Here is a 21,484-nt window from a genome sequence, read left to right as displayed (position 1 = left end):
CCAGTGACTGCTGTCCTTATGCGAGAGGTTTGGACAGAGAGACCCTGGGAGATGCCATGTGACAACACAGGCAGACACGGGGGTGATGCATCTTCAAGCCAAGGAACCCCAAGGATGGCTGGCAGCCACCTAAAGCTAAAAAGCAGTGAGGAAGGACCCTTCCCTGGATTCTTCAGAGACAACATGGCCCTGGTGACCTCTGGGTTGCAGACTCCTCGCTCCAGAAGGGTAAGACAACAGCTGTGTTGGTTTAAGCTGCCCAGTTTGTGGTAATTTGTTAACAGCCGCCGTAGGAAACCATGTGCCACTCCAGAACCATATATGATTGCGCTCGTGGAAGACAGCCTAGGGAGCTGTGGTGGCCAGTGAGGGGCGGTGGAGGTGGAGCTGGGTTCCGAAGGTGGCACAGCTGGGTATGCAGAGAGGACAAGGAAGGTCGGGCTAGAGGGAACAGAAGGTGCCAAGGTTCTCTGGCTTGAGCATGACCTCCCCACTGGGGAAATGGACAGATCAGTGGGGGGCCAGGGCCACTCCCCTCCCGACCCTTCCGGCTTCAGGCTTTGGGGCTACTGGGTCAGCATGTCTGTTGTTCCATCTGCTGGGTGCTCCCTCCTTTTTTTTCTGTCCCCCCTGCCCTCAGGTAGGGTGTCTGAGCCGCTGTCCTTGAGCACAGCCTGGGGTTGCAGGGAGGAGGCACAAAGGCGCTTTGTGCGGCAGCACCCAGCATCTTCTGGGTGAGGGAGCTGGCTCGCTGTGAATGGGCCTCGGACAAAGGCACTGCCTGCGAGTACCTGTAATTGGAGCGTCCACGTGTGATGCAAGGGACAAAAGGGAGATGAATGGCTGTGTTGTCTGGCTGTCCGTTGCTATGGTTTCCACGGGGCTGGTAGGGAGTACGGTTACCAGGCAACAGGAGAGGGACCAAGACAAAGGGAGATGGTGTGAGGGGGAGGATTGGGGCAGGTGTGCGTGCGTGCAGGGTGAGGTGGTAGGAGATACAGAGACCCAGGTAGACACAGAGGACGGACAGAGTCAGAGAGGAGAGACAGAGGGTGAGGAGAGAGAGACAGAGAGAGAGAGAGAGATGAGGTGGGGCCAAGGGGAGGCAGAAGGAGACACAGCACACAGGAAAAAGACTTTGAGAAGCGGAGACATTAAAGCTGAGAGAGACAGAGACACAGAGACATAGAGAAACGGAGATATTCTTTCGCCCATGATTACCTGCTGCGTGCCAGGCCTCTGGGGCAGGGCTCTGAGCAAGACAGGCCCCGTCTAGCAAGGCAGACCCCACGGCCACCCTTGGGGCCTGCAGGTGCAGAGGGAGAGACTGACGCTGTGCTGGAGCCAGAGGACTTGCTCCCTTTCCTCCTCGGGGTGACTGGGCTGACTCTCCGGGCTGGCGCCTCTGGAAGCTGGGACCGGGCTCCGGGGAGTGTCCACGGGCGGCTCCGCTCCTGGGAGGCTGTCCGCACGAAGGGCCTCTCCCTAGTCGCACGCTCTCCCTGGCCGCCCACCACGATGCTTCTGTCTCCCGCCATCGTGGCAGCTGTGGCCAAGTTACTTCACTTAATGGTCAGATGGCTGGGAAAGGCTTTCACACATCACTCCTTTGATCCCATATGGGGGGGCATCGTCACTGCTTCCCCTGTGGAGGAGTGGAGACCGAGGTTCCGAGGGAGGAAGTGCTTTGCCCGAGGTCTCACTCTCTCTCAGCGGCCAAGCCGTGAAGGTCCCCCGAATCCCGGCTCCGTGTTCTCCCTTCTGCTCACATCCCGGGGTCTGGGTCGGGCTTACCTGTGTACAGGGAGCAGAGGCCTACACCAGTGACCTTCAGTGCGATGGGGACTCACCGAAAGGACGGTGAGGGGGCTCCTGAGACCCGAGGGCAGGACGCAGAGCCGGTTCTTACGATAGGGGCCGCCAGGGCACTGGACAAAAATCAGAAGCCCAGAAGACCATTCTTTTGCTCTCTTTCTGGGACCGCCCAGTGGCTGCGCTCCGCTTTTCCCGTCCCAGTGGCTCAGCTTACAGGATTCCACAATGCCCAACGTGACCTTCAAGGACATTCTTTCTTTTCCAATTCGCATTCTCCAGAGAGACCTTGATTGGCTCCCTTAAATCAAGTGTACGGTCCCGGTATAATTAATTGTGGCCCATGGGGAGGCTCCTAGCATGTAGCATGACCAACTACCTGTGGCCAGCTCAACAGCAGCAGCTGCCGAAACTGCAGGTGTGGACAGAGCAGCACCCCGAGTTACCCACAGAGACACACTCACTTCCATCGTGAGACGCCAGGGTGAACCTGGCCCATCTTCCAAGGCTGTTGGGAGGAGTTCACCCTTCCTGAAGGAGTTCGCACACCATCCAGTGCCACAAAGGGGCTGCTTGTTATTTAGGTTAAAGACGACATACCCACCCCTCACTTCCTTTGCCAAGGTCACGGCCCTGACCCAAAGGGGCAGCGTTCAAGAAGATTATTACTGATGAGGGAGGGAAGCAAGGTAGGAAGCGTTGAGAGGATGGGTGGGCCAAGGTGTGTACCGCGATGAGGAGGGGGATATCATTCATGAATTCATTCACCCGTTGAATAGTAAGTTCTGTGAGCTGACAATGTCCTGGAGACCAGGTGGTGGAGGATCAGCAGTGAAAATGACATGGCCTGTCCTCCCAGAGAGGCAGAGGGCGTGGGTGACCAACACAGGGCCTGCCGGTTCCCAGGTATCCTGACATGTGCTGCGCTGGAGATGCAGCGGGGGCAGGAGGGGTGACTTAGCAGGAGCACCGGGGAAGACCGTGCGGGCGAGTCCAGAAGGGGGTCTGAGGGATGAGTGGGGTTTGGACAGGCAGAGGCAGGTAGTGTCATAGAGTGGTGGGCAGAGGCGTTCTGGAAGCGTGAGTGAACGTGAAGGCTAAGAGTCCCCAGGAGGGTGGCACAGGAGTGAGTGGGGTGGGGGGCGAGAACCCTGGCAATCAAGACTGGAGGTCATCAAGGAGCTAAACTATTTGGACTCTCTCCTAAGGACACTGGGAAGCCATGAGAAGGTTTTAGCGGGGTGGGGGAGGGTTGCTGCTTCAGATTTGTCTTCTAGAAAGATCACCCTGGCTGCAGGCAGGGCAGAATGGATGGGGGCAGCGGAGGCAGGGAGGTCTGGGAGGAGGGTGCCTCAGAGGAGAACGAGATGTTGGGTGCTGCCTTTCCAATTTTTATGTTCTCACCTCCCTCCCAGGGAGCGTGGCTCAGGCTCCTGATCGCAGGGCCCTGCCCGGCAGGGATCGATTTAGGAGGTTTGAGATGGGGCCCACGAGTCCGCCTTTTCCAATAGGCCCCATGGTGGCGAGTAAAAATGGTTCCCAGACCACTCTTTAAGAAGCTTTGGTCTGAGGGGCAGGAAGGTACAGGCATGAATCAGGAAGCATTTGAGAAACATCTTGCTCGTTACCACTTTAAAACCAAAGACCATTTTACGGCTCTGACGGATTTTCACAAGAGTGCTTATAATTGGTTCGTCGTTATCATTTCACGTATACATCATGCTACACACTCAGCCGCCAACATCTGTTGCTTGTAACCAAGGAGATAGACAGCAGGATGGAACGCGGGGAGTAACTCCCTCTGGCCATGTTTCATCTGCCTTCCCATAGTCCCGCTGGAGGCAGTGGGGGTGGTGGAGGGAAACTTAAAATGTATCGAATCCTCCTGCAATTTTGCAACGTCGCAGAGCTGGTTTGGCATTCCAGCTCCCCCTCGTATGGGGGGGCTGTGTGATTTTGGGTGAGAGATTTCACCTCTCTGAGCCCCAAGGTTCTTCGTCTATGACATAGAGGCCAATCAGATCTTCCCTGAAGGGAGAATTAAATGAAACAAATAAATTTGTGTTTATACCGTTATGAATTCATGGAAGTTGAACACATTTTATGTGCTTAACTTCACTGCATTATCACTTTCATGGATGGTCACATTATCCCATCTTTGGGGAGCGGGACACTAGTACAGTGGGTCCGTGAAGTGCTTTGGAAACGCTGCCGGCATGTCCAGAGCTTCTTACCCTCCAGTGTGACAATGACGGTGGACAGTTTCCGCTCAAGGCCGGGCGTCCGTCACCTCCCAGGAGCCCCGATTTCACTGAATGGGGAGACGGTCTGTGAGACCATAGTCTGGCGCTAGCGGTGCCCACTGCTCCTGGGTTCGTCACTGGTTCGAGGCGTTTTAAGTGGACAGTTAGGAAACACATACGTTTTCTTAGGAGAAGCTACACCATCAGTTCATACTGATATTTCCAACTCAAACTGAGGGTGCATTGTTTTTGTTTTGCTTTTCTATTTGTATATCTTTTACACTGAGGAAACTCGACTCATAAGGCCAAGAAATTAGCTGCTTATTTGCTTTATGTTATCATACAATTATATCATGTTTCAGAATGATAATAACAGATGACTCAAAAAATTTTTATTTTAAAGATCACCAGGTAACATTTATTCAGATGCGCACTCTGCGCCAGGCACTCAATCTCCCCCCTCCCAAAACAGGGAGAGACGTATGATTATTACCCTCCCCCGCACCGTACGGATGAGAAAATCAAGGCTTAAGAGGCTGAAGTCACGAGTTGGCCAGTGGCAAAGGCAGCATTTGAACCACCGTCTCTTTTCGGGTTTCATTTTTTCCCCTCTTGCCTTTTGGAGTTAGTAACGTGCCCGCTCTCCAACTGCACGGACCACCTGGGTATTTAACACTTCAGAATGACTTGACATTCATTATTTGGGTATGCACAGAGGACAGAGAGAGGCAAGCCGTTCGCTAGCCCAATGTTATTACTAGAACGGAAAGCTTCTCGAGGAAGAAACGTGGCGGCTCGTGCTCTCAGAGTGACAGGCTCTTGCTTTCGGTTTTATTAGCCGATGGGTTCCGTCTGAGGGCATTGAGCGTTTCTCCTCGGCAGCCAGATCATTTTAAGCAGGGCAAGCAAATGGGAGAAGTTGTCAGGGACCTGAGAGAAAACGTGGTCGGGCACAGGCTTGAACCGACCAGGGAAGCTTCCCGGGGTCACTGGCTCCCCACCTTCGGGTGTTTTGCTCAAGCAGTTTCCCCCCAGTGGACTGTCCGCCTGTGCAAGGGGTAGTCACCCTCAGAGACCTGGTTTCTCTGTGAAGCCTACCTCCATCATCCCTGCCTGCAATACGGTCCCATCTGGGAGGTGGGTGCACGGGGTTGCCTAGTGTCCCCCCCAGATTCATGTCCACCTGGAAACCTCAGAATGCGTCCTCATGTGGAAATAGAGTCTTCCCAGATGTAAGCAGTTAAACAAGGTCAAACTGGATTACAGTGGGCCCTTCACCCATCTCCGGTGTCCTTAGAAGAAGAGAGGGACACAGAGGACGCCATGGGAAGACACAGCGGGTTGGAGGGACGCTGCCACGAGCCGAGAAGGTCTGGAGCCCCCGGAAGCTGGAAGAGGCAGGCAAGGGTGCTCCTCCGGTGGCCTTGAGGGAACGGGGCTCTGCTGAGACCTTCATTTCAGCCTTCTAGCCACCAGGACTGCGAGGAAATACATTTCTGTTGTTTTAAGTGACCTTTTTTTTTTTTGTCAAATTAGTTAGGAGACTAATATAGCTCCTACCCCAGCACTGGGGGAGAAAGGCAGCAGCTGGGAAGTCTGCAGGGACTCGGGAAAGGTGATGAGGGTCATCCTGGTGAAAGTGGACGGTGGGAGGGGACAGGGAAAGGGCATTCTAGGCAGAGGGGCAGCCCAGCAAAGTCCCGGAGGTGAGAAACGGCCTGGGGCGGGCAGGCAGCTGGGAGCCGCAAGCCGGGGCGGACTCTCTTGAATGATGCGAGGGTGACTGTGACGTGAGGCTGGGAAGCTGGGCCGGGGCCAGTCACTCAGGGCCTGCTGGGCCAGCCAGGGAACTCCAACGTCTCATGGAGGCCCCAGGGAGCCGCTTGAGTCGTAAGCGGGGGAGAGACGTGGCAGTAGCCGATCATCAGCCTGGACAGGCGTGCAGGTTCTGCAGGGCCAGCCCCCTGCAGGCTGGACTTGTCCTCACATCAGAATTCAGCTCAGCACCTACAGGAGACCTGGCATGTCTTCCCTGGGCGGGGCCCGGCTCCTGGGCCACCCAGAGGCCGGACTTGCAAGGAGGAGGTGAGGAAGGCCTTAGTCTAGCCGAGTGTTCCTCTGGCTCCCGGCATGACTCTGTCTGGGACTCTGCCTGGAAGTCTGTCCAGCCGGCAGCCTCCAACCTTCGTCATTTCCCAGGACCTGCGTTAGTAAATCTTCCTAGCCCAGAAAGCCAAGAAGCACCCCACCTCTCCAAGCTGAGGTCCCTGCTGCTGCCTTCTCAGGAGTGGGAAAAGGGGTCGGGCGGCGGGCGGGGGGATGTTCATTCCCTCTTCACAGGGACCGAGGGGTCTTCCCAGGCCTGCTTCCATCAGCAATCCCTGGACCTCCAGGACACACCTGGAGTAGTCGTGGGATTTCTTCTGGGGAAAATGGGGAGGGATGAAGATGAGGGGGTGGCGGAGAGCTGGCCCAACCCACTGGCCGCTGGTCTAGCTTTCTGTCCATCATCTTCAGCCCCAGCGTTGCCCCTCCCTCAACTATCTGCCCTTCTCCCTTCAGCCCCCGCATTTCCCCTCTTCCCTCCTTCCGCTCCCTCCCCAGTCCACCTGGACACTGGTCAGAGGGAGCGAGGGGACCTGGGTTTGCATGGCAGGTGACGAAGATTCCCCCCTTACCCAAACTCTAGTCGAGGTCTCAGAACTCTCTTCGCAACCAGGTCCCGATTCGGGGCTCCCGTGTTCCTCTCTGCATTTAGCAAGACTCCTGCTCCGTCTGTGTAGCCGTCCTCGGTATCCGCTCACCTTCCGTATCTGATCAGGTTCCTCACCCTCCACACCCCGCCCCCCAGCTGACGTCCGGTCACTCTGGCCCGCCTTCCGCAAGACCTAAAAGGTCTGCGTAGAAGCAGCCCCGCCAACCTTTTGCTGTTTCCTCGTAGTAATTTTCTGTCCACTGACCCCCAGCCTGCCCCTCAGCTTGTAAGTTCCCACTTCTCCTTATTGTATTCAAACCCAGTCTTTCCCTCCTACTGCAAGATTCCGTCCCTAGAACAGTGGGCCTCCCCGAGTGAAATCTGCCTTCCTGTGCTTGAATCAGTGGCGTGTTCTCTTTAACAGGCCGAAGGTGTGTGTTGAGTACACACTAGAGCCCAGCAGAATTTAGCCCAGCAGTTAATCACAGAGGCCCTGGAGTCAGGACAGCTGGTGTCACCTCCCACTTGTTAGCTGTGCGGCCCCGAACACGGGGCCAACCTCTCCGTGCCTCAGCTCCCCACCCTGTCAAGTGGGAATAAGTGCCCACCTCCTGCAGCTGTTTCTTTACTAGGATGGCTGTAAAACGCTTGGTCTAGTGTCTCACAGATCTTAAGTTCCAATTAAATGGTAATTAGCCTTCATTAGAGTGGCTGCTTTTATTTCTGGGAATGAAGGGTGATTGAAATAAGCACTTAGAGACACACGGACCTATCCGTGAATTCCGACTTTGCTACCTGCTTGCTCAGTGACCTGGGGCCAGCTCATTTACCTCCTCGAGCCTCCGTTTCCTTATCTTTAACCGGAGCAAACACATCCAGCTCTCCAAGTGGTGCAGGTGAGGATGTGGGATGTTTGTAAACCCCGTGACACCTGTCAGGGGGTCACTACTTCCTGTGCCCGGGAGACACTCCCTCTCCCGCCCTAGCGTCCTGGTCTAGGAAATGGGGACAAGAAGAGCACCTATTGCATAAGCTTGCTGCGAGGATTAAAGGGTTTATTTTAAGCAAAGCTCTCAGAATAGTATCTGGCACTGATAAATAGTACAATTATTCTTCCTACTATTATTCTTCCTTGCAGTAATAAACGTTGGTGGCCATCATTTATTAAGCACTTACTCTGTGCCAGGCATGATGCATTACAGCCCTATGGATTAGGAGTGCTTAGCCCCACTTTACAAAAGAATAAACTGAGGCTTAGAGGGGTAGGATCACTTGCTCAAAGTCACCCCACTTGTAAGTTGCAGAGGTACTATCGCTGTCATTGCAAGAATGCATACGGTGGCCTGGTTATGTGGCATCATACCCGAACACAGTAGCCATCCTTGTAGTCTCATGCTCCAACCCCCCTCCTGCCCGGCCCCGCACTGGGCTGCAGGAGAAGCCCAGTCGGGGTGATGGATGAGCAGAGACAGCTCCCGCTGCAGTGTAAACAGAGAGAAATATAGGTCAGTTCTGGCAGCCCACCCCCACCTCGCTTCCTGCTTGTTTTATCCCAGAGCCAATCGTGTCAACTTGATCTTCTACCCTGAACTTCAGCTGTCCTCGGGATGTTCTTGTGTCTCATGAATTATGCAAACTTAACAAAATGTGTGCTCCACAGATTAAAGACTCTGGTCTCCTGGCTGGAAGGCCTTTCTCGCCCCCTCTGGATGCTTTGCTTCCTCTTGCTCTTGCAGCCTATTTTTCAGCCTTCTCTCTTCTTGCTCTTAACAGCTCCACTCGGGGTTCCACTGCTTTGTCCTAGTCTCACTACAGATTCTGCCTCATCAGCTAAAAACACTTTGGAGAATCCCCAGGGTCCTGGGTGAGCTTCTGGGACCTGCCCCCCTCGGGCCCCGGAAAAGTTGGGTGCATTAGAACTCAGCATGGCTGGCTCTGATCATGTGGGTCCAATCAGTAGTGTAAATTGACTCTTCAGACAAAAAGAAAAAGCTCTCGTTTGTAGCATTTGCCAATTTCCGTAGTGTAAACACCCCACCGTGGTGTATTTCAAGCTACCAGTGTGACATCACTGACCTTGGAATAGACGCCGACAATCCGCTCTTTATGATCTGGTATAATCTGGCTCCAGCCATGACTACGTTCAAGTCCTGAGAGTGGTAGAGGCAATTTTTATTATTGGTCTCAGTCTGGGTCCTGACCAGGCCACTTATTAGCTGTGTGAACTTGGGCAATTTACTTAACCTCTTGGAGCCCCAGTTTTCTCATCTGCAAGTGGGCATGCTAATAGGATTTCTGTCTGGGGTTGTGTCAGGGTTAAATGAGTTAAAATACGTGAAGTGTTTAGCACTTAATCTGAAACACAGAGTTCAATAAATGGTAGCTGCACCAGGTCAGACTGGGAAGGGCCTGTGCCAGTCAAGGCAGGCGAGGTGTTGCTATAGTAACAGATAAGCCCCAAGCTCAGTCTCAATGTAAGAAAACTTTCTTTCTCCGTCCTGTAGTGTGACAGAGGCGTATTGGCAGGGAGGTCTTCTCTGGCCCTGGTTTCTCACGATCACCGATCACCGCAGCATGAAGAAGGGGCGAGGCTGAACCGCATGCTCTCTTTAACCCTTTTGGCCACAAGGGGCACTCGTCACTTCCACTCATATTTTATTAGCTAAAGCAAGTGAACGGCCATGCCTAAACTCAAGAGGGTGGAGAGGATAATCCTACTATGTGCCTGGAGAGAGAATCCGTGATTCTTGGTAAGCAGTCCTAAAGATTCACGCAGCTTCTTACGCCTCTTTCTCTAATAGCTCCCATTTTTTTTCATTCATCACCCGTTGTTAAAACTGAGCGAGGAGAGTAAGTGGGAAGCCCAGTCCTCAAACTCGCCAGCTGGGTGACCTTGGGCAGGTTACTGAGCCTCTTTAGCCTCAGTTTTCTCGTCTGTAAAGTGGAGAGCGGAGATCCTTCATTGGTCAGAGTTGTAGTGTGGATTACCTGGGCTAATAGGCCTAGTTATTGTAAACACTGAGTTAAATATAGATTGTCATTATTATTAACCCATAACAATCCTATGAGGTTGGCACTATTATTACCTCTTTTTGCAAATGTGGAAACCGAGGCTAAGAGGAGTGGTTTTACTTGTTCAGAGTCACACAGTTGGGAGGTAACAGCATTAAGATTAGAGTGTATGTCTGTCTGACCCCCAAAATTCTACTTTGAGGAGTCTGGCACTTGAAAAAAAGAGATTTATTTATTTGTATTTAGAGAAAGAGGAAGGGAGGGAGAAAGAGAGGGAGAAAAACATCAGTCAGTTGCCTCTCATACATGCCCTGACCAGGGACCAAACCCACAACCCAGTCATGTGCTCTGACCTGGAATCGAACCAGCGAACTTTCAGTTTGTGGATGATGCCCAACGACACCCAACCAACTGAGCCATACCAGTTACAGCACCTGGCATTGTTTTGAGAGGGAACCACCAGCCTCTCCCCGATCTCATGTGTATCTGCACCCAGAGAGATGTCCTTGCCCTGGGGTTGGTGGGGGGGAGGTTTCTGCTGCAGACCAGTGACCTTGGTGACTAAACAAAGCAAAAAAAGTGAACACATTAAAATGCAAACACACAGGGCCTTCCTGCCTTGCTTATAGTCTTGCCTATAGTAAATGTCTCAATTAACACAGAAGACCTTTCTTGTTCCATAGCTGCAGGCCAGTTCCTCTTTCAGATCAATTAACTTGTTGACAGTCAGCACAGGAGGCTACCTGCAAATGAACAGCCAAGGTGCCTTTTGGTGCAGGTGTCTATGTGCTCCCATGGGGCTGTGTGAGCAGGGAGTGGACTTGAGTGGGTTCAGATGCAGTCCTTGGTAAGAAATACACTGTATATCACAGTTAGTACATGGTATGCACACACAGACACACGCACATGTGCACACTTGCTCTCACACACAGGGACACACATAGCTATTGCACAGGGGTATTTTCTACTCCATTCCATTCCACCCCACTTCATTCTACTCCACTCCATTCCACTCCACTCCACTCCATTCTACTCCATTCTGCTCCACTCCACTCTGCTTCCTTCCATTCCACTCCACTCCATTCCATTCCACTCTATTCCATTCCACTCCACTCCACTCCATTCTACTCCATTCCGCTCTACTCCATTCCATTCTACTCCACTCCATTCCACTCCGCTTCTTTCCATTCCATACAATCTATTCCATTCCATTCCACTCCATTCACTCCACTCCATTCCACTCCATTCTATTCTACTCCACACCACTCCACTCCACTCCACTCCACTCCACTCCATTCCACTCCATTCTGCTCCACTCCACTCCACTCTGCTTCTTTCCATTCCATTCCACTCTATTACATTCCACTCTGCTCCATTCTACTCCGCTTCTTTCCATTCCATTCCACTCCACTCTATTCCATTCCACTCCACTCCATTCTACTCCATTCCACTCCACTCCATTCACTCCATTTCATTCCACTCCACTCCATTACACTCCATTCTATTCCACTCCACTCCACTCCATTCCACTCCATTCCATTCTATTCCACTCCACTCCATTCTGCTCCACTCCACTCTGCTTCTTTCCACTGCATTCCACTCTATTTGATTCCACTCAACTCCATTCTATTCCACTCCACTCCACTCCATTCCACTCCACTCCACTCCATTCTATTCCACTCTATTCCATTCCACTCCACTCCACTCCATTCCATTCATTTCATTCCACTCCACTCCACTCCAATCCATTCCATTCCACTCCACTCCATTCCATTCCACTCCATTCTATTCCACTCCACACCACTTCACTCCATTCCACTCTATTCCATTCCCCTTCACTCCATTCCATTCCACTCCACTCCATTCCACTCCACTCCATTACACTCTATTCCATTCCACTCCACTTCATTCCACTCCACTCCATTCTATTCCACTCCACTCCACTCCATTCCACTCCATTCCATTCATTTCATTCCACTCCATTCCATTCCACTCCATTCCACTCCACACCACACCACCCCACTCCACTCCATTCCACTCAATTCCATTCCACTTCACTCCATTCCATTCCACTCCACTCCATTCCACTCCACTCCATTCCACTCTATTCCATTCCACTCCACTCCACTCCATTCCACTCCACTCCATTCCACTCTATTCCATTCCACTCCACTCTACTTCATTCCATTCCACTCCATTCCACTCCACACCACTCCATTCCATTCCACTCTACTCCACTCCACTCCACCCCATTCCACTCCACGCTACTCCACTCCATTCTACTCTACTTCACTTCATTCTACTCCACTCCACACCACTCCACTCCATTCCACTCCACTCCACTCCATTCCACTCCACTCCATTCCACTCCACTCCACTCCATTCCATTCCACTCCACTCCATTCCATTCCACTACACACCACTCCATTCCACTCCACTCCATTCCATTCCACTCCATTCCACACTACTCCACTCCATTCCACTCCATTCCATTCCACTCCACTCCATTCCACTCCATTCCATTCCACTCCACTCCATTCTACTCCATTCCATTCCACTCCACTCCACTGCATTCTACTGTACTTCACTTCATTCCACTCCACTCCATTCTATTCTATTACACTCCATTATTCTCTATGTCCAGTCATTTCCACCTTCTGTCTTATAAAACCTCCCCCTCCTACCTCCCAGGCCTTCAACAGATTTTCTGTGAAATACAAATATAGTTTCTTGTGGAAAGGCCTGAAAAGACCCCAGACCCCTGCAGCCCTCTGAAGGTTTAGTTCTAATTAGAGTTCTAATTATTTCTTTCCTGCTGTCCTGCTGTCCTGGAGGGCTTATCTGGGGCCCCCAGCCTCCTGTGCTGCCAGAGATAAGGTGCCCTCAAAAGGGTAGATAAGAGATGCAATGTCTTTGGGATCCTGAAGCACCCTCCCCACAGGCCAAAAACTGACCTTCCTATTATTGACCCTAATAATATCCCAGGATACACTCAGGGCTTTAACACTGAGCCAGACAGCCCTTGGGATGATCAGGCTAACTTCATTTTTTTTTTTTACTTAATATTGCTAATTTGTCATTAATTAAATAATTGAGTTACTCAATTTATTAAACACCACTGTGTACTGTATTCTGTGCTGAGGATAGAGCAGTAAAATGATAATAGATGCAATATTGTAAATCTCAGCACTCATAATAAATGAACTGGATTGAACACCTACTGTGTTCTAGGAGCTTAATTTGTATAAGGAACTTCATACCAGAATTCCTTGAGGGGAAACGACTGCTTCTTTTAGTGGAAAATACTTTAATTATCTGCCTGTAATCATTATAGCTATTAATTAATTATAGCTATGAATACACTGGACACTTAACTCTCTGAGATTCAGAAGTGATATTTAAAATGTTTAGCAAATGACCAATTAACCAGTGAATACATTTGTCCCACTTCTCACTGCTCTTGCAATTGTTGCATAAACATCAAATCTTCTGTTATTCATTCATTCATTCTTTTACTCTGTCCTTCAGTATATTGTGAAGGGCCTGCTGGGTATCAGGAACTATATTAGGAACTGGAGATACAACAACTATGAGGACATTGTAACCCAGAAGAGGGGGAGAAAGAAAGACATTGGCCAAATCCATGAAATATGACAAAGAAAACTTCAAGAGGATACGCCTAGAAGTCTCACCTAGTTGGAGGCATTAGGGAGGGCTTTCTGGAGGAAGGGACATTGATACTAAGACTCAAATGGTGAACCGGGGTTAACCAGATTAGGTCTCTTGCTTGTCCATTTTTGTGTTCCGTAAGATAGAACATGGTGCTCTGAGCTTAGTAGGGCTTCACCAAATTAAACACGTTGACTCTGAAAGCCAGTTTCTGGCTGAATGGCAACTGACCAAGCAAGCCATAAGGAAGATCTATCACATCTCATCATTGCGTGCACCGAGCACCTGGCCAAGAATCAAAGGCAGTGTTCTCTACTCGAAATTCATGGTGACATCAGAGCTTTCAACAAATGCTTCATCTGCTCACTTCCCAAGAATGAGAAGTTAAAGGAGATCCCAGGGAAGTAGGCCTAGGAGACAAAAGTTGATGAGAGAGAATCTCCCTAGGTCCTAGTCTCTCAAACTCATGCCCAGAGAGAGGAACCATGCTGGTCTGAGGTTCTAGAGCTTCTGTTCTTTTAGAAGAAACCAGGAACCTGAATTTTCATGTGAAATTTCTCCATTTTCATGTTTGAAGCTAATTTAAAACTTTAAAAAAGTCATTGCCTACCGCCAAACATCTGTGGGTTGCTGCCCTAGTCCACTTGGGCTGCTGTAACTAGAATACCATAGACTGTGTAGCTTAGACAGCAGACATTTATTTCTCACAGTTCTGGAGGCTGGGAAGGCCAAGGTCAATGGGCCAGCAGATTTTTGGTGTTCGGTGTTTGGTGCCACTTCTTGGTTCCGAGATGGCTGGCTTGTTGCTGTGTCCTCACACAACCCAAGGGCCAAGGGAGCTCCTGGGGGAGTAATCCGGTCCATGAGGGTTCTACCCCAAGGCTCCACCTCCTGATATCATCCTCCTGGGGGTTAGGATTTCAACACAGGAATTTTGGAAGGACATAAACATTCAGTCTGTAACAGCTGCCATTTCTGACTTAGAAGTCATTTCCTACAAATGGGGAGGGAATAAGAGGAATTTACATTTACCACACAGCAATGTTATTTTGAACATTGTACTATATGTTCTATGGGCCTTTACCATGAATTTTCTTTGCACGACTATCTCTATCATCTTGTTTAATCTTTGTAACAACCTCATGGGACTGATATTATAATCTCTGTTGAGGAAGATACCAAATAAAGTCACTAGGGACCCAATTTTACCCACAAGGAAGTGTAACATCCAAACAGAATTGGAAGTGAACAAAGAAGAGGACAAAGCTTTTGAATTGGAGACTGATTTTATGAGAACTCCCCAGGTGGTCTTATAAAGAGCCTTGGATAACCAGACGTGTGTCTGAAAACTGTTCTTTTGTTGAGTGGGTGTCTCCACTAATTGATTTCAATGCTACCGCTCTCTCTTGCAATGTTTTTTTGCTGAGAGAACTTCCACATGCTGGTATAGGAACCTGGCTCCCCTGTTTTGGAAAATGTATGCAACTCATAGTGATTCACTATAAATTAATTAATGTCTGTGATATCTGAGATCCACTCAGCTAAGCAGCCCTGTTACACCTCTAGTCTCTGATCTCAGTGCCTCTGAGTAGTTCAGTTCTTTTATTTGACTATCTATAGGAATTTCATGTAAGAAAAAAAACAATCAAAAAACACTTCCCTTTTATCACAACTTCTGTAATTTTTGCCTGAAGTGAGTATCCTGTAATCTTAGAATCTTAAGAGCTCCTGTACCAGTAAGGATTTCACCAGATGCACCCAAGGCCCCTCCAAGTATCTCCAGGTGGGATTTAGCTTGGTCTCGGATCTTCAAACCAACCCTGTAGAGGTGTTGTCTGTTCCAAGATGTGAGCCCCATGAATAATCATATAAAAAGGATTAACTGTCTCAGTCATTGGAAGGTCAGAAATTGAATGGAGTAACCTTGTTGCTTAGCAGAGCGGATCTGAATTCTGGTGTGCAGTAAGCTGCCAGGCTGCTTGTGGGAATGCAGATTCTTTTTTTTTTAAAGATTTTATTTATTTATTTTTTAGAGAGGGAAGGGAGGGAGAAAGAGAGAGAGAGAAACATCAATGTGCGGTTGCTGGGGGTCATGGCCTGCAACCCAGGCATGTGCTCGGACTGGGAATCGAACCTGCGACACTTTGGTTCGCAGCCCGCACTAAATCCACTGAGCTACACCAGCCAGGGCCTGGAATGCAGATTCTTAATCCTGGTCCTCTGCTCTGATTCGTTGGGAGTGTTGGTTATGGCAAAAGGCTAAGCTGTTGTATCAAGAGACCCCACCATAATGTGCCCTAGAGAACAAAAAAGGTATTTCTGCCACACACATTACAACCCAAGGTGCGTGTTCCTTATTTTTGGGTATTTTGTTTCATGAGATATGGCAGATTAAGGATGGCCACACATCATTTGATTCTCTTCTCCTTGAGAAATGAGGCTGGTGTCCCTTCTTCTGGAATCTGGGCAGGCTCAGTGACCACTTTGGGCAACAGAATGTTGGGCCCAGGCCTTGAGAGACTACAGGCTTCCACCTTTTTTTCTCTTGGAACTCGGCAGCCCTGCTCTGTGGAAGTCCCACAGCCCGTGAAGAGGCACATGCAGAGAACAGTGAAGGTTCCTGGCTGTCAGGTCAGCTGAACTCTCAGCTGACAGGCAGGAATGAGTCTCCAACCAGGGCATGAGTCATGATGGAGTAGGACCTCTTGTCTAAGTTGAGCCTTTCCGAGTGGGGGAGGCCACCCATCCCATCAGTCCCTGCCCAAGCGGCAGATTCACATTCCCAATAAATGACCATTGTTTAAAGTGACTAACACTTAGAGTGTTTGTTGTGTAGCCGTGGGTGACCAAACCACACAGGCATTCAGAGACCCAGTTTCCTTCCATAAGAGGCTTCTCCACCATTCATAAACTTGTCGTCATCTATTCAGTCAAGGTTGATTGTGTTTCTGCCATGTCCCAGTTCCGGTCAGGGGGAGGGGATGGAGAAGATGCATCTATTTCTTTCCCACATTGGCTTGGAGCCGGCACCCATGACTTCTGCTCATGTTCCCTGGATGAGAACTTGTCACATGGACACATCTACTTGCAAAAAGGACAGGGAAATACACTCTCTAGCTGTGCAGCCGTGTTCTCAGCTACTAAGAAGAAAGGGGAGGATGGGTTCTGTTGGAAGGCCAACAGTCTGGCCTGGGGCACAAAGATCTACTTTTTTTGCAAGCCTTCCAGGTGATTTTGATGGAGGTGGTCCAGGTATAACACTGAGGAGTATGAGTTTTAAACTCCGTGGGATTGGAGTTTAAAACTAAAATTGACCATTTACCAGGCAGGTGACACCTCTGAGTTTCAGTTTCCTTGTATATGTGAAAATGCATGGAAAGGGTTAGCACGGAACAGATACTCAGTTAGACCTAAGAAGCTGAAGGAAGGGAGGGAAGAAGGAAGGATAGAAGGAAGGCAAAAAGGTTGGATTTATTGTTAACTGAATCAAGTATTCCATTCCAACTTTTTAAAAAAATTTTTTTAAAAGATTATTTTTTTTAAAGATTTTTTAAATTTATATTTTTTAGAGAGGGAAGGGAGGGAGATTGAGAGAGAGGTAGCAAGAGAGAGAGAGAAACATCAATGTGCTGTTGCTGGGGGTTATGGCCTACAACCCAGGCATGTACCCTGGCTGGGAATCGAACCTGGGACACTTTGGTTCCCAGCCCATGCTCAATCCACTGAGCTACACCAGCCAGGTATTTATTTATTTTTAGAGAGGGAAGGGCGGAGAGAGAGAGAGAGAGGGAGAGAAACATCAATGTGCAGTTGCTGGGGGCCATGGCCTGCAACCCAGGCATGTGCTCTGGCTGAGAATCGAACCTGCGATGCTTTGATTCACAGTCTGCGCTCAATCCACTGAGCTACGCTAGCCAGGGCAGCCATTCCAACTTTTAAAGCATCAGTGCATTCGCCCATTATACTTAAAATATCCCTTTTACCCTCACATCTACCCTAGTCTTACTCCCTTTTTACACACAAGGGAACTGAGTCTCAGAGAAGTGAAGTTGGCAGACCAAAAATACTGAGCTGTTAAGTGCTGGTGGCAAAAATACGAGCCAAGGTTTATTTCTCTTGGTGTTTGATTACAAATGCTATACTTAAAATAAAAGGGAGTGAAGAGGAGCTGTTGATGGTTTTGGAGCAAGGAAGTGACATTTCAGAACTCCGTTGTAGAAAGATAATCCGAAAGGGTTGTTATGAGTTGTATGGAAACTGGAGGCAGGAGGACCAGTTGAGGAACGAGGTGAAGAGGTTCTGAGTTACGCCAAATGAAGTGAAGACTAAATGCATTCCTGCCTCACTGTGTGCAGTTACTTATCTATGAGGAGGCAACCCCAGATACAGTGATTCCCTTCTTCATCTGAGCATGCCTCTGCAAAACTGACCAGCCAACTCCCCCACTCATTTGGATATGGCCAACGTTCCGCATTGATTCCAGACCCTGACAAGTGCGTTTCTCTGAGCCTCAGTTTCCCTGTTTGGGAAATGGGGCTTATAGTGCCAGCTATCGCTGTTTCATGGAGGTTCTATGAGGAAATGTGTTTTTAAAAGTTGAAGTCATCAATTCGATTTTAAGGTTTCCTGTAAATGGAACAGAACAAGACAGCAGGAGGCACTCATTTAAACTTCAATTTCATGATTGATTCTGTGTGTCTTGATTTTGTAAATTAAAATTTTCAGATATTAAAGGATGAGGTAGTGGAGAGGGAATGGAAGATAGATTTTCTTGTGTTGTGGTTTCCATGGTGACCAACTCTCAGGCATCAACCTCTGGCTGAAATACAGATAAATAAGAAAATGATTGCTGAGTGCTTTGCACAGTGCGTGGCACATAGGAAACAGTCACTGTATATGACATCAGAGTCACTGCCTCTGTAAAAGCCACCTGTCCGTAGAGGCTGCTCATGAAGAGCATCATGGGAAATTCCCTTCTTCTTTGGAATACTGAAGCCTGAACATCCTAAGATTTAAAAAGGTTCTAAGGCAGTGAAACTGTGTGGGATGGGGCGTAGAGAAGGAGTTTGGTTTGTGGGATTCCCCTTCTCCTGAACCAGCTGCACAGTGGGGCATCGCCATCCTGGTCCACCCTGTGTCTTATTTAAGACATCTTCGCAAACATCAAGTTCAAGATATTCTCCTATTCTGTCGTTTAGATGCTCTATCATGTTTGTTCCTTTCCCCTTTAGATCTGCAATCCCCCTGGAATAGATTTTTGTGTATAATACGGAGAACAGCATTCAGATTTTCCCATATGGCTGGCTAATAGACCTAGCACCATTTATTGGCAAGGTCACCATTTCTCCATTGCTCTCCAGTGGCGCCTTTCTTAGAAATCGAGTGCCTTCGTATGTGCGAATTTGTTTCCAAGCTCTCTATGCTATTCCACTGGTCTGTTTATATTTTTTATATCAAAGCACACTCCATTAATTACTCTGGCTTTATAATAACTCCTGATACCCATTAGTGAAATTCATCTGACTTTGTTCTTCTTTGTGATAAGCTTGGCTCTTTAATCTTTAACACATATTTTAGAATTCCCTTGTAAATACCCACGAAAACAAACTTGCTGGGATTTTGATTGGGATTATACTTTGTAGATCAATTTGAGGAGAAGTGGCATTTCTACAGTATTGATTCATTTTTCTTGTCTCACCAAAACCCTATAAGGCAGGTTCTGTTGTTTTTCCTGTTCACAGATGCACTTCCCCTTTGTAGCTGGCACAGGGAAGTGAACTAATCCAACGACCTGCCGAGGAGGAGAGGTGAGCCTGGTCTGTCTCACCTGGGTGTGTGTTACACCTTTGACATGGTTTAGAATGACTGGCTTATGGTAATTATATAAAGCAAAGTAATTGTATTCAGTTTTACTATATTGCTTTCGAATTCTGTATTAAACAAACACTCTTTACGCTGCACTGGGGCAGACCACTCCCACTACCCTCGGTATGGCCGTGACCTAATGCCGCCACATTTATTTACCTATGCAAACGTCACTTTGGAAGCGAGCAGGGTTTGATAAGCGGGTATGGGTGGAATCCATCTTTGAATGAGCAGGTGGCAGGTGCATCCAGCTTTTTAAGGGCAGCAGTGTGGTGGTGTTTCAAGTCCAAAGTCGCCGATAGGAACTGAGGTGTCCGTGATGACTAGTTGTCATAGCAGTTGGTTTCTGAAGTGCTATACTTGGGTTTCATTCCTGGCAATCTAATTCCTGAATATGATTTCTTGACCCCCACTGGAGATGCCAGAAACATTTCAACATCATTCATTTTTTTTTCCTGTTAAACTTGTAGAGGTACTTCGATTATTTGCATCTCAGGATCCCGATGAGTAGCGCTGTGACTGTGGTTGTTATTAGTCTCGCCTCCTCTGTGCAGTCTATACACTGCCATCTTCCTGCACTGTGCGCTAGCCCGGGCTTCCAGAGCTCCAGATCTTGCTCAGCCCACCCACGCCAGACAACTGCTTGCCTGCAGCCAAGGATTAGACAAATACTTAGGGCTTGTATTGTCCAGCCAGAGGGTAATGAATGGTGTTTCTGCTTGTAGCGGCCCCACATTAGAAATGACTCCACGTGTGCAGGGGCCTCCAACTCCCTTCTGTTTGGCAAGAGTTAAATGACATGTGGAAGGAGCCAGCGTGCTGCTGGCTAAAGGACCAATAAATCATGCAGCGGACGTGGGGGAAGCAGCTAGGCCTTTCCCTGGAAAGGCTTTCTCGTCCAAGGCACCATTAGCAGTGCCACTATTTGCAATCATAATAAAAATAAAAGTAAGAGGAAAACCACGTAGAGGCAATTCTACTGCCTACTGGATTTTTAATTTTCTTCACGATGCCAGAGGCAATCTTGAGCCCATTATGTCTAAATGAGGCGCATTATAAAAGGCTAGCAAAGTCCAAACTGCTTTTACAGCCATTAATTAGCCAGACTTCTAAGTGGGCCCACAAGAGTAAGCTTGGGTATGGTCTCTGGTCTCTTAGAATGGGGCTGTAGGAGGCAGAGAAGTCAGCTACCATCGTGTCAGTCATTATTCTCCTGCCCTCTCATCTCAGTTCTAATCAGATGGATGTTGCCTCTTCTGAGATGTGAGGGGGGGAGGGTACTGTGTAACCAAGCACCTAATGAGACTGCTCTGAACTTTCCTGCAAGGATCAGACAACTTGAGCCCAGGGACTGACGGTATCTCACTAGTCCCCATACCCCACAGTACCTTGTGTACAATAATAGGTGGTGAACCAGCCAGCATTCTTGGTGGCAAGCGACAGGAATCCGACTCTGGCTTTCTTCAGCTAAAAGGGGGTGCGTGGAGGGAACGATGGATGAGCTGGAGGACGAACGAGCATCAGGAATGAGCGTGAATGTCTAGCCGCAGAAATCGTCTGGTTCACGACTTCAATCATCTCTACATCTTTCAGGCACGAGCTCAAGATTCCAAGCCCCCGGGGGAAGCATGTAACTAGTGGGGTCTGAGTTGTTCTCCCTCTCTATCACGGCTGCCATGGTGGTGAGGGGCACCCACCCAGGGGCGTTGTCGGTGCACGCTCCCCACATGGAAATCAGCGTGCCAACAGGAAGAGGAGTTGTACATTGGATATCCCCCAGTGACCGAGGCCCCTGGTCTGATGGGGCCCATAGATGTTACACGTTGAACTGAACGTGCTACCTGCATCTTTTGGGCAGAGTGAGGTGTCTCCCCAAGAAGGAGGAAATAGGAACATGTGATTTTTTTTTTTACCCTTTGAGTGTGGACCACAGAGAGCTTGTGGTGTACCGAGACCTACGCTAAGCATTGCCCGTACATTATTCTCACAACCCTTGAGGTAGGAACCCCATATCCCCATTTTACAGATGAGGAAACTGAGGCTCACGGCGGTGAAGTCACTTGCCCTTGCCCAAGGACACAGGTGGAGCACGGATACAAACCGAGATCTTTCAGGTACCAAAATCCATGCTTTAAATTATTGCATGTACTTCCTCCTCCCACTTGCGGTCTGGGGCAGGGCACATCTT

Source organism: Phyllostomus hastatus, unplaced genomic scaffold (genome assembly GCF_019186645.2).
Source record: "Phyllostomus hastatus isolate PE091 unplaced genomic scaffold, TTU_PhHast_1.1 phas_contig_1162, whole genome shotgun sequence".
In the NCBI taxonomy this organism is placed as follows: Eukaryota; Metazoa; Chordata; class Mammalia; order Chiroptera; family Phyllostomidae; genus Phyllostomus; species Phyllostomus hastatus.
The sequence above is the reverse complement of the archived record's forward strand: the minus strand, read 5'-3'. Positions refer to the sequence as shown.